At 45.1% G+C, this 12,596-nt stretch overlaps 1 protein-coding gene across 2 annotated transcripts in view; it reads left to right on the forward strand.

The window, feature by feature from the left end:
* LOC138261609 (pre-mRNA 3'-end-processing factor FIP1-like) overlaps nt 1-12,596 on the forward strand; it is a 201,380-nt gene that overhangs the window by 12,929 nt on the left and 175,855 nt on the right. The gene's annotated exons all lie outside the window — the stretch shown is intronic.

Raw genomic sequence — 12,596 nt, forward strand, 5'->3', positions numbered from 1 at the left:
GGGTAGGGTGATCACTCTCAGCTCGACTATAAGAATCATAAACAGCAGCAAAATGCTTCATCCAAGCATGTCCAGTTATTGTCTCGTCAGTCTTGGTGACGAAGGGAGCATTTACTGTTATTCCCATAACGTAGTTGCATAATTTCTAGTGTAGGCATCAGTTAGTTGTTCCCAGGCCTCCCTTCTAACCTCTACTTCCTTTGCAGCGACTAGTTCTTTATCGTGCTTTCCAAGCATCCTGATCTTCACCTCATCCCTCGGAGAATTCTTGAGGGCACGTAACAGATTTCTTTGGGCTAGGGAACAGGCTGTATTAAACCACGTTTTACTCCGTGGGGCTTGTGTTTGCTGAACTATTGTAAGCAGATCGGCTACCTCCTTGCATATACTCAAGAATGCCTCCCTTATGCCTAAGGGATCAGGGCCAATACTCAGGCTTACTTCAACGTGCTCCCTTATCGCTTCTCAAAAAGCGAGCAAAAAATGCCACAGAGTCAACCTTATTGCATTGCAGCATATCCCCTTATTCCTGGAAAATGTAATCGGGCTAGCCATTGTGTCATGGCCGCTGGGGTCAACTCCAGATTAAAACAAAGTTCCGGCGGGTTATGGTCACTTATAGGGGACTCTATAATAGAGAACATACGTACCCTCTCGATCCATGGCTTAGAAAGTACAATAAAGTCAATCATGGAGCCATTATCTCTGTCTGTGAATGTCACCTGTCCAGAAATATCTGAAGAGGCGAGGTCTGCAGCCAGCAAGAGGTTGTAGGTGATTAGCAATTTATTCATAATATCACTGCACGAGTTATGCTCAAAATGAGAAAGATTACAAGAATCTTCAGTCCCCATGCCACATACCAAGACTGCACAAAATCTATGGTTAAAGTCTCTGCCCCATATTATTACAAAATCTGCTGTAAGCCCTGCTACCAACTTGTCTTTGTCATTCGCCAGGGAACCAATAACGGTTACATTGTTTTTATTAAAATAGTTAATCCCCACCATTAATGCAAACCCTAAAACAGGCAAACAGATTATCTGGAAAAAAAGCTGAATCCAGATAATCGTTCCCAATCTTGGCCGGAAAGGAAGTGCTCACTAAGGGCAGAAGGCCACCACCATCTTGTCCTGAGGTTGACGGCATTGCTTTAGTAAAGATCGAATAGAAACCATTTATGTGCACATTAGTGCGAGACAAAGTCTCCTGAAAACAAATAATCTGACAATTGTATACCTGCTTGACCCAAATGGTGTCGACCAATTTACTGTCAATCCCTGCATTATTGCAAAAAAGCACATTAATTTCATATCCTGAGTGTCTAGACTCGGGGATAGCCTACCCCCTGCCCTGGGCTAGGGGGTAGATGAGGGCTTTCAGGACTTGCCAACATCAAGTCATTACCCTGCAGGGGCCTTGAATGAAGATGCGGAATGGAATTATGGAACCTCTCAATTACGCCATGTGCCCCAGAATGTATTCTTGCTCTTGCTGATGAGACGCCTAATAAAGATAGTCAGTCAACCCCACCAAGGGCTGCATAGTGATTATGTGTTGGAATGGTATATAGCCTGGTAACATCAGAATGGAATTAGGCGTAGTAGAGACATTTGTAGTGCTAGGTCTGTAAAAAATAACCCAATGGAACCAGACAAACTCCTGAGCGTGACCCACAAGGGCTCCAGGATCTATGCATGACGAATTCCAACAGATTGGAATCAGAAAAATGAATCACAATACAATTACCCAATTCATTTTTGGGACTCCTCCCAACCCGTTGAACCCTACAAGCGCATATAATAGTTTTGTCAAATGTATCACTACTAATGCCCCCAAGGGGTGTAAATAACCAATGCACCACTTTGTTTATTAACTGAGATTCCACCTCACATTGGGCCGCTTGTAACGATGGAACATTCTTTAGGATGGCTACATAATGGGTGCATTCAGGGTGCAATTGCAAAACTTGAGGAGCTAAGTCATGGCCAACAGGAATGTTGGGTGCAGGGTGGGTTTGGCGAGCTTGTTAAATTCGTGTTAGGCTCATCAGGAATCAGCTCTGACTCTGTGGAAAAAAAGGCTTGTTTGTTACTACTGCCCTTCAGAAGAGTAGAACACTGTCTGACAGGCTGATGGCTCCTGGGGGGCAGGATTGGTGGGCAGTACCACCGGTTAAGCCGGGCAGGCTAGATTTTACTGCCAGCGATAAGTCCATCAGAGTCTCATTAATTTTTTGGAGAGCTGTCATCATGGGGCTGAGGAGTTTTGCAAGTGCTATTTCAATCTGGGAGCAGCTACTAGGAGTAAGAGCTACATTAAGGCCACTAACATCCCCTAAATGCAGATTGTGATTCAGTGTGGTGATTTTACTGTCGAGGTCTCAGCCGCCATCATCTTGACCCACTTGACCCACTTGAGCATGCTCCAGAGATTTGTTGGCCAAGATCCTTGTCGCACAAGTTGTGTGCAAATTTAATTTTTTCCTTTTGGTAGGGGGCGAGCTGGAAACATCCTTCATGGAGTGATTTTTGCTCCCAGATTCTTCCCCCAGAGTGGCCACAATTGTGTCCAATTTGACTTGAAATACACACAGGTTTTTCACCACAGGGCCTGGGTCTATTTGAGCACCTCTAGGGGGATCTCAAAGTGTTTACTAGCTATAGCTAAAACAGTCAGTCTGGTCAACACCGGTTCTAAAGGTTAATGACCTCCTAGTAGCCCCAAGTCCTTCTTCAGCATTGATAATTTCTGCGTTGATAGCATTCATGGCGCTGTTTAAATAGTTTGTGATAGAACCTGTTTTACAATGCTCATTTGCCCCAAAAGTAATGGCACTTGCCTTGCGCTTACCCATTCTGCACCATCTACAGGAAAAACTCACTCAAGCCTCCAGCACCGTGGGGCCTGTTCTGTCTTTCATCCTCCTGCTGCGGCAATGAGCGCCACCTGTTGAAGTTGGGAGCAGTGCACCGTGGGCTTTGCGGTTTGCCCTGCTGGTTCATGTCTGCGTGCCCCTTATCCAGGGCAGATGGTAATCACACAGTTGGCCCCTCAGCGTTGCACCTGTGATCATTTGGCCAATTCCTGGTCAGTTGCCCCCTGAGAGATTAGGCAATTCAGTTTTTGCCTTCTGTTAAGCCCAGGACAATTTGTCATCAAATCTGACCCCCAGGTATTCATAGTAGCCTACCCAATCCAAGGCTTACCCATAGATTGTGAATACATTCTTCATGCTACGTCGTGCATTCAAGAGCCATTTTTTTGTCCTTTGAGTGTTAATCAAGAGATTTTTCTTGATATAGTAATTTTCAAATCCTTCAAGTAGCTCGTGCGTTGATAGTTCAGTGCAAGTCAATAGTACAGCATTATCAGCCATCAAGAGAATGGGTATTTTTGTCTCTGCCTGTAGTTCAAAGCCAGCAGACTTTTACCAGCATTGTTGATAATAAAAACAATTAAACAAAACACTTGCTAATACACAGCCTTGACTAACTCCGGACTTTATTTCAAAGCTAGGCCTGAATTCCCCCTGGGACCATATTTTACCGTGCTGTGTTTCCATGATGGAGTAAGCTTCACAGCAGTTACTAGCTTCTCCGGGAGTCCAAGATCTTGCAGGATCAGTCAGGAATGACACGTTGATAGAGCCAGAGGCTGTTTTTAGGTCTATAAAAGTCAAAAAGAAGAATTTTTTTTTGTTGATTTTTTTTGATTTTTTTTTTTTACATATGCATACTTTAGGTAGATGTTGAATAATCTCATGGCTTGATCGATTGTGCCTTGTGCTCTCCTAAAACCGGCTTACAACGGCAAACGGATCCTGCTGTCATCAGCTGTAGTTTCTAAACGGGTGAGTAATCGCTTGCCAGAGATCTTGCCAACACCGTCAGATAAGGAGATTGGGCAATAATTTGCCGATTTTTGTGTGGGCCTTTTTTGTGAGCAAGATGATTACTGCTACTCTCCATGACGCAGAAAAATTTTCTGACTCTCAAACTTCATTAAATGCCGAGGTTAGAACAGGTACTCAAGTTGCCAAATTATTGCGTTGTACATCTGTTCGATCTCTCTCTGGACTGGCTTAGAATGGCTACGAGGACTTCTTCTGAGAACTCAAGGCAAGGCTTCGTAGCTTTTGTGACAGATGTAACGAGACTGGAGGACTGGACATCTTTACAAAATCTTAAGCAGGTGCCCTTTGCTTCTCTCATATTGTCCTGGTGCATTATGTTGTACATTGCTGAATAGTACTCCACCCAGTTGTGCAAAGAATCCATATTTCTACATTTTTTCAGGGCTTTCACAACTCAATCTGACCAGGTCCCAGAAGCTCTTATTATTGTTTTTTGTAGAGTCAGTTTGAGGGTTGCCTATGCTTTGATACGCTGATGCCGCTTGATGAGCTCATGATGAGGCGCTTCTGTTCTTCCTTCAGTACTTTTAAGAGTTCTTCCCCTTTCGATGTAACATGTCTGCTTCTTAAACCCTTGCAAAAGAGATCTTTAGTTTTAGGCATTCACTATCAAACCATTCAGTTTCATTCAGTTAAGATTTCTAGGACCAGGCGTATGTCCAGTTGGATACCCAATGAAGTCTACCGGTCCAAAGTTGAGTACAGGTTACTATTTTTGGTACCCTAACGGAAGCAGGTCAGTGAAAGCATTAACTTCTCGGAGCACAAACCCTCACCCACCAGAAAGTGGCATGCTTCATCACTGGGCTGTGCTCATTGGGCTGGCAGTTCAGTGCCCATCCGCCCCCTCCTCTTTGCCGAAGATCTTTTGTGAATAATGGCCTTAATGGTTGCAATTGGGCGATCCAGTTACCTCCAAAATGTATGTTGGAGGAAAAAAGGTAGCTGGTCCATAACTTCTCTCAGTCCTCTGTGTCTTGATGGGGCATGATGGAGCCATAATTATGTGTTTGTTCAAGTGGCAAGTTAATTTAAACAGGAATTCCAGGTTCTGGTCTTGATGTCTTACTTAATTTCATTAGTTTTTGATAATTAGTCTTTTTACAATCTTCATATCCTCAGATGATCGTGATGGCCCCTTGAAAAGTATGTAAAGAATGATGGTGTTCTTATTGCCAGAGATCGAATTGTTGGAGAGTCCATGATATTAGAAGGCTTTGAAAACTGTCAAAGGACAATACTATTATTCCCATAATATATGGAAGTGACATTAGTATTTGCTAGCCTGGGAACTTGTGCCGGGATATCACCAATGGATATTCCAGTTTGCAGGGTCCGCTGGATCTTGAGGCAGAGTTGTTCTAACATTACTGACTAAAGTAGTTGGGGGATACTTGTTCTGGTCTCTAGATTGGGCTCAGTTTGCCTTTTGTGGGTATTTCCAGAAGTGGAACACTTATTGCACTGATGTGGCCAACAGTGTTGGAGGATCAACTCTTGTGGAAAGTCTCTTGAGATTACAATGTTTGAATCTGCTCCAGCATTGTTATTAAACACCCTGCTGAAAATCCCACAAAGAGGACACAAATTTTAGATGTCCACTACCTAAGGGGTGCTAAAAGTGGGACATTGTTAAAATGCCCAAAAACACGAAGATGAACTACTATACTGCAGACAATAGAAAATGCGGATAGCCGTATAAGAAAATTGGGACTAAATGTTGCTCTCTTCCAATGGGCAAAGCGGGCTGTCACATGTCCTCTTGTGTGCAAATCTGACCAGCAATTTGCATTTTGGAAACGGGTAAAACTATGAACTCTCACAGCCTAGGTTCAGCTCTACATTCACTGACATCTTGTGGTAACAGATTATTGATTCCAGCTTTGGGTTGCTTCTGAATTTGGAAAAGAACCCTGAAATGTTATGCTACAGGCCTTACTTCTTCATCAGTGCCTAGTCGGATTTTCCTGTTTTTTTCCGTAACTTTCTCAGGCCTTGAAAGACCTTGGAACATCCTCACAGCATGAGAGCTCTCTGAAGTCTCCATCTTTTTACATGTCTGGATATAACTTGAAATAGATCATGCTCGATTCAGATGGAAAGTTCATGATGCATCTCGCGTCTGCAGCTGCATCAAGTACGTTACACCACTAAGGCACTCAGAAGTCTTTCAAGCACAATGCAAAAGTAACCACTTAGAGGTAACTGCTTGCAAAAGCTGTACATGTAGGTTTTGACATCTGTGGTCTGAGTGAGCTAGTACGTGGCGACTTGGAATATTCAGTGTCCCCATTACATTAAAGAAGGTCTAAATGTCAATCAGAAATGGGAGCTTCAGCTAACAAGGGGGAATGCTCAGCACATGCTCTGTAATGTCATCAGTTTCTGTCTTCACACAGTTGCATGTGGTGTTGATGAGCCTGTGTCAATGAAGGCGCTGGTTGGGACATGGTTGTGGTTTGTAGATTTATTGGCACAAGCAGCACAGCGCGGAAAACCAACAGCATCGCAGCCGGGCAGCGAAGTCTCAACCACAAGCCTGGAACCAAAGTAAGCTTACCTGCAATATGCCACCCCCAAGGTTTAACAGTCTTGTGATGAGAGCCCAGGACCTGCACCCAATATAGCCATAGCAGATCCCCCTGGAAGGAAGTATAGGAAAGAAAAAGAACAATGTCCTGGGGTAAGGACAACCTTAGCACCAGCATACAAAGCCTAATCGTTTTAAGAGATAATCTTTCCACCGCTTAGGCCTCCTCTTATGTTATCCGCCATTCACCATGGGGGCGGCCATGGTAACGGAACTAATGTCTTCCAATATGGTGGAATTGTCAATGGGAAAAACTTCATCAGTTTTGGGGATATGGTGATCAGCGACATTACCCCTTCGCACAACAGCATTAGCTTAGGCATACTCCACACTGTTGTATGTGATGTCATAGAAAAAATATTTTTTGTAAATCCATTGGGGAGAATTTTTTTATTTTCACCTAAATGAATTAATGCAAATTGGCAAGATAAATGACATCTTCCATTTCATGGAAACCAATTCATAGAATGGCTATTTAAAAAAAATATATATATGCTTTTGCATGCTTGTGAATGCAGTAAATCGTTTAAAAACAGTGCTCTTTGTTGGTTTTCTGCAAGGCCCATATAGATCATTTATCCCTTCAAGAAGTCTATCTAGAATTCTCAAATCTCTCTTTTTTATTAAAGTATAAAGTCTCCCCTTTTTATTATGTAGTTAAAATTTCGCAAATAAATTCAGGTGCCTCCTATTTCTCTTTATTGAAGTAGAGGCACAGCGGTGTTTCTGTACCCCAATAAAGGGCAGGAAATGAAAACAGGTAGATATATATCACTCCTGGTTTAAGGAGTGAAACTTCCTCCCCGCCCATACCTCTCTCTTTTATGGACACACACACCTGACCATAACCGCCCCCTTTGACAGTTGCCGGCATGCTTCCGTAGTGCTGGAGGTACCGCTTGACTGGCATGTTGGCGGCCAACGCCTGGAAATCTTCGTAACCTATACCGGCGCAGTAAAGAGCAGCACACTGGACCCCTAACTATGCTGGAATCAACGTATTTAAACCGTGTTCTCATGTGCTGCTCTTTACCACATAGTTATGAAGATAGACATACATACAGAGGGAGCGAGATTTCATTAAAAAAGCATCACTGAGAACCCATGCATTTTTTGTATTGTATTAAAAAGTGGTATATTCTGAAACCATTATTCCCTAACTGGATTTCATATGGGGGTATGCTACTGTTTCACATTGTTAATGTATGTTCAGTTACAGATCTAATGTACTTTTTAAGTACAATAAAAATAATATTTTTTTCAAATATGCCAGTTTTATTTCAATATAATTTTATATTTAATAATTATATTCCCTTAAAGTTGGTTTTCCATGAATTGGTTTCCTCCAAGTTGTTACTATTGGTGACATTACAATGTGCCCTTCAAGTCTCGCGCAACACATTCCTGAGCATAACCTAAGTATAAACTACTGTCTGCACATATGCTTTGTCCTTTCAGTTTTCCAACCCCTTGGCATGGGGAAAATACAGAGCAGCTCTGATAATACCTTCAGAAAACTCATGCAGCTTCTGGGAAACATATTGCACACCCTTGTCTGTGATAATTGCACCAAGAATGACCTGTTCGAGCAAACTTGCCACTACTTGGTATTCACCGAATTTGCACCCTGGATCACCACCCACTTAGAGCTGTAGTCCGCAAACAATATTGAGTGAATGTTCCCTCTGAAGGAGATGCCTCAGGGGCCTATGATGTCTATACTCAACTTCGTTCTGGGCTCAAGAGGAACACTCACTGGAGAAAGAGGAGCAGAATGCGTTGGCTCACTCTTATCGTTCTTGGCATAAAGCAGTTAATCTCTCGCCACACCCTTTGACTTGCCAGTCAACACAAGGGCTCCAGCAGAGCTCTTCCGTTTGTTCAGTTCCTTTCTGGATGCCCCTTGTGTGTCAAGTTAATCACCTCCCCTCTAGGTTTCATTTGTGGCACAAGGCGAGAGCACCTAAAAAGCTCTTTGTGTTTAGGTCTTAGATCCTCACGTACATTCATTCCAGTGTTCTTTCAAGAGATCTGGGAGCTCATTGAAATCAGACCTACCACAAACCACATATTGACTGCGGTGAAAGCTTCATCGCCGTCTCTTGCTTGCCTCCACTTTCCTTCCTCCACAGAGTCTTCAATTACCCAGCCACTTGCAGTGGGTTCCACAACTTCCCCACTCTGGTCCGTAGGCCATTGCAGAAGGCAGTTTTTCACTTGGTCGTCAATTCCTGGTAAATACTTCACCTGAGAATTGTAACCAGGTGACCAAATTGTCACTGCCTTTACACAAACAGTTACACAAAGGGGAGATGGCCATTCCTCACTATGAAGGGCAGGCCTGAAAGGAAAAACCAAAAATGATGTACTGCCCAGGCAACTGCTCAATAACAGTAGCATTCTTCATCTCCTTTCAAGGAGCATGATGTGAATGCCACAGCTGTTTCCTCACCATCAACAATTTGTGAAAGCATGGCAGCAAGACCTGAAAGGCCGGCTTTGGTGATCAGGATGATTCTTTTGCACATAAATACCCAGGAGTGGCTAAAGCTCCAATGCACCTTTTGACAAATTTAAAAGCCTTTTCACAGTCCTCTAACTACTCAAATTGAGCTCCCTCCTTGAGAAAAAGTCTCAATTGCTGCACCAGACAGCAAAATTGGCAATACATTTTGAGCTCAATTCTACAAGACCTAGGAACGACCTCACTTGATCATGATCTTCGAATATAGGTGCATCCAGAATGCATTCATCTAAATCTGATTTGGGACTTGTCCCTTCACCAGCAATGATGTGACACAGGTATGTCATGGTAATCGTCAGAAATCTGCATTTGTTCTGCTTTAGAGTGATGTAGGATTGTTGTACTTTCTCCAAGACAAGTCTCAAAATCCTGTTGTGGTCCTCCCTGCATTTTCCTGACACAAGAATATCGCCTTAGTAAAACAAAGCCTGTGGTAGGCACTGAAGGACCATCTTAATCAATCTTTGGAAGCATATAGGGGTCCTACCCTAACCCAAAAGGCACTCCAATGAACCTGTATGCTCCCAAAGGTGTGACAAAGGACAAAAGGTGTCTGTATTAAACATGCAATGGGACCCGGTGGTATGCAGACGATCAGTCCAGGTCAATGAACTGCTTTACTCCCTCAAGCATCAACTATGCCCCGGAGATGTGGCAAAAAGGCAGGTGATCCACCCATATGTGCTTGTTGAGGTCCTTGAGGTCCACACATATTCTTAAAGATTTCCCATCCTCTTTTGGTGTCAACACAACTGTATGAGCCATATTAGGAGACACAGTCTCATCTATCACTTTAAGCCCCAGCAACCTCTGAGGTTCATCCTCTAGTGGACCCAGCATATTGCTGGCAACTCCCCTAATCCCGTGAATACGTGTGTAGGAAGTTGGCTCTGTATGCACTATTTCAAAGTAAGGAATAGTAGGCACAGAGTCCAAGGGTTCCCCTTAGAGGTAAGATAGTGGCAAAAAGAGATAATACTAATGCTCTATTTTGTGGTAGTGTGGTCGAGCAGTAGGCTTATCAAAGGAGTAGTGTTAAGCATTTGTTGTACATACACAAACAATAAATGAGGAACACACACTCAGACAATTCCAGGCCAATAGGTTTTTGTATAGAAAAATATATTTTCTTGGTTTATTTTAAGAACCACAGGTTCAAGATTTACAAGTAATACTTCAAATGAAAGGTATTTCAGGTAGGTACTTTAGGAACTTTGAATTAGCAAAATAGCATATACAGTTTTCACATAAATGACATATAGCTATTTTAAAACTAGAGACACTGCAATTTTCAACAGTTCCTGGGGAAGTAAGAGTTTGTTAGTTTTTGCAGGTAAGTAAACCACCTACTGGGTTCAAGTTTGGGTCCAAGGTAGCCCACCGTTGGGGGTTCAGAGCAACCCCAAAGTTACCACACCAGCAGCTCAGGGCCGGTCAGGTGCAGAGGTCAAAGTGGTGCCCAAAACGCATAGGCTTCAATGGAGAAGGGGGTGCCCCGGTTCCAGTCTGCCAGCAGGTAAGTACCCGCGTCTTTGGAGGGCAGACCAGGGGGGTTTTGTAGGGCACCGGGGGGGACACAAGTCAGCACAGAAAGTACACCCTCAGCGGCACGGGGGCGGCCGGGTGCAGTGTGCAAGCAAGCGTCGGGTTTCCAATAGAAATCAATGGGAGACCAAGGGGTCTCTTCAACGATGCAGGCAAGGGGGGGGGGGGCTCCTCGGGGTAGCCACCACCTGGGCAAGGGAGTGGGCCACCTGGGGGTCGGATCCTTCAGGTCCTGGGGGCTGCGGATGCAGTGTCCCTACCAGGCGTCGAGTTCTTGGAAGCAGGCAGTCGTGGTCAGGGGGAGCCTCGGGATTCCCTCTGCAGGCGTCGCTGTGGGGGCTCAGGGGGGGGTCAACTCTGGCTACTCACCATCTCGCAGTCGCCGGGGAGTCCTCCCTGAAGTGATTGTTCTCCACAAGTCGATCCGGGGGCGTCTGGTGCAGAGTGCCAAGTCTCACGCTTCCGGCGGGAAACGCGTGTTGTTTCAAAGTTGCTTCTTTGTTGCAAAGTTGCAGTCTTTGGTGAACAGAGCCGCTGTCCTCGGGAGTTCGTGGTCCTTATAGATGCAGGGCAGTCCTCTGAGGCTTCAGAGGTCGCTGGTCCCTGGGGAAAGCGTCACTGGAGCAGTGTCTTTAGAAGTGGGGAGACAGGCCGGTAGAGCTGGGGCCAAAGCAGTTGGTGTCTCTGTCTTCTCTGCAGGGTTTTTCAGCTTAGCAGTCCTCTTCTTCTTAGGTTGCAGGAATCTATCTTGCTTGGTTCTGGGAGCCCCTAAATACTCAATTTAGGGGTGTGTTTAGGTCTGGGAGGGCAGTAGCCAATGGCTACTGTCCTTGAGGGTGGCTACACCCTCTTTGTGCCTCCTCCCTGAGGGGGGGGGGGGCACATCCCTAATCCTATTGGGGGAATCCTCCATCTGCAAGATGGAGGATTTCTAAAAGTCAGTCACCTAGGCTCAGAACACCTTAGGGGCTGTCCTGACTGGCCAGTGGCTCCTCCTTGTTTTTCTCATTATCTCTCCTGGACTTGCTGCCAAAAGTGGGGGCTGTGTCCAGGGGGCGGGCATCTCCACTAGCTGGAGTGCCCTGGGGCATTGTAACACGAAGCCTGAGCCTTTGAGGCTCACTGCTAGGTGTTACAGTTCCTGCAGGGGGGAGGTGTTAGGCACCTCCACCCAGAGCAGGCTTTTGTTTCTGTCCTCAGAGAGCACAAAGGCCCTCACCACATGGGGTCAGAAACTCGTCTCTCAGCAGCAGGCTGGCACAGACCAGTCAGTCCTGCACTGAACAATTGGGTAAAATACAGGGGGTATCTCTAAGATGCCCTCTGTGTGCATTTTTTATAAATCCAACACTGGCATCAGTGTGGGTTTATTATTCTGAGAAGTTTGATACCAAACTTCCCTGTATTCAGTGTAGCCATTAGGGAGCTGTGGAGTTCGTTTTTGACAGACTCCCAGACACTCTCATGGCTACCCTGCACTTACAATGTCTAAGGTTTTGCTTAGACACTGTAGGGGCATAGTGCTCATGCACCTATGCCCTCACCTGTGGTATAGTGCACCCTGCCTTAGGGCTATAAGGCCTGCTAGAGGGGTGACTTACCTTTGCCACAGGCAGTGTGAGGTTGGCATGGCACCCTGAGGGGAGTGCCATGTCGACTTAGTCATTTTCTCCCCACGAGCACACACAAGCTGGCAAGCAGTGTGGATGTGCTGAGTGACGGGTCCCTAGGGTGGCATAAGACATGCTGCAGCCCTTAGAGACCTTCCCTGGCATCAGGGCCCTTGGTACCAGTTACAAGGGACTTACCTGTGTGCCAGGGTTGTGCCAGTTGTGGAAACAATGGTACATTTTAGGTGAAAGAACACTGGTGCTGGGGCCTGGTTAGCAGGGTCCCAGCACACTCCTCAGTCAAGTCAGCATCAGTATCAGGCAAAAAGTGGGGGGTAACTGCAACAGGGAACCATTTCCTTACAACGTGGCACAGCATTTTTCTTAAAGACAGTCTTGTGGTCAGAGCCT

Source organism: Pleurodeles waltl, chromosome 2_1 (assembly GCF_031143425.1).
Source record: "Pleurodeles waltl isolate 20211129_DDA chromosome 2_1, aPleWal1.hap1.20221129, whole genome shotgun sequence".
Taxonomy (NCBI): Eukaryota; Metazoa; Chordata; class Amphibia; order Caudata; family Salamandridae; genus Pleurodeles; species Pleurodeles waltl.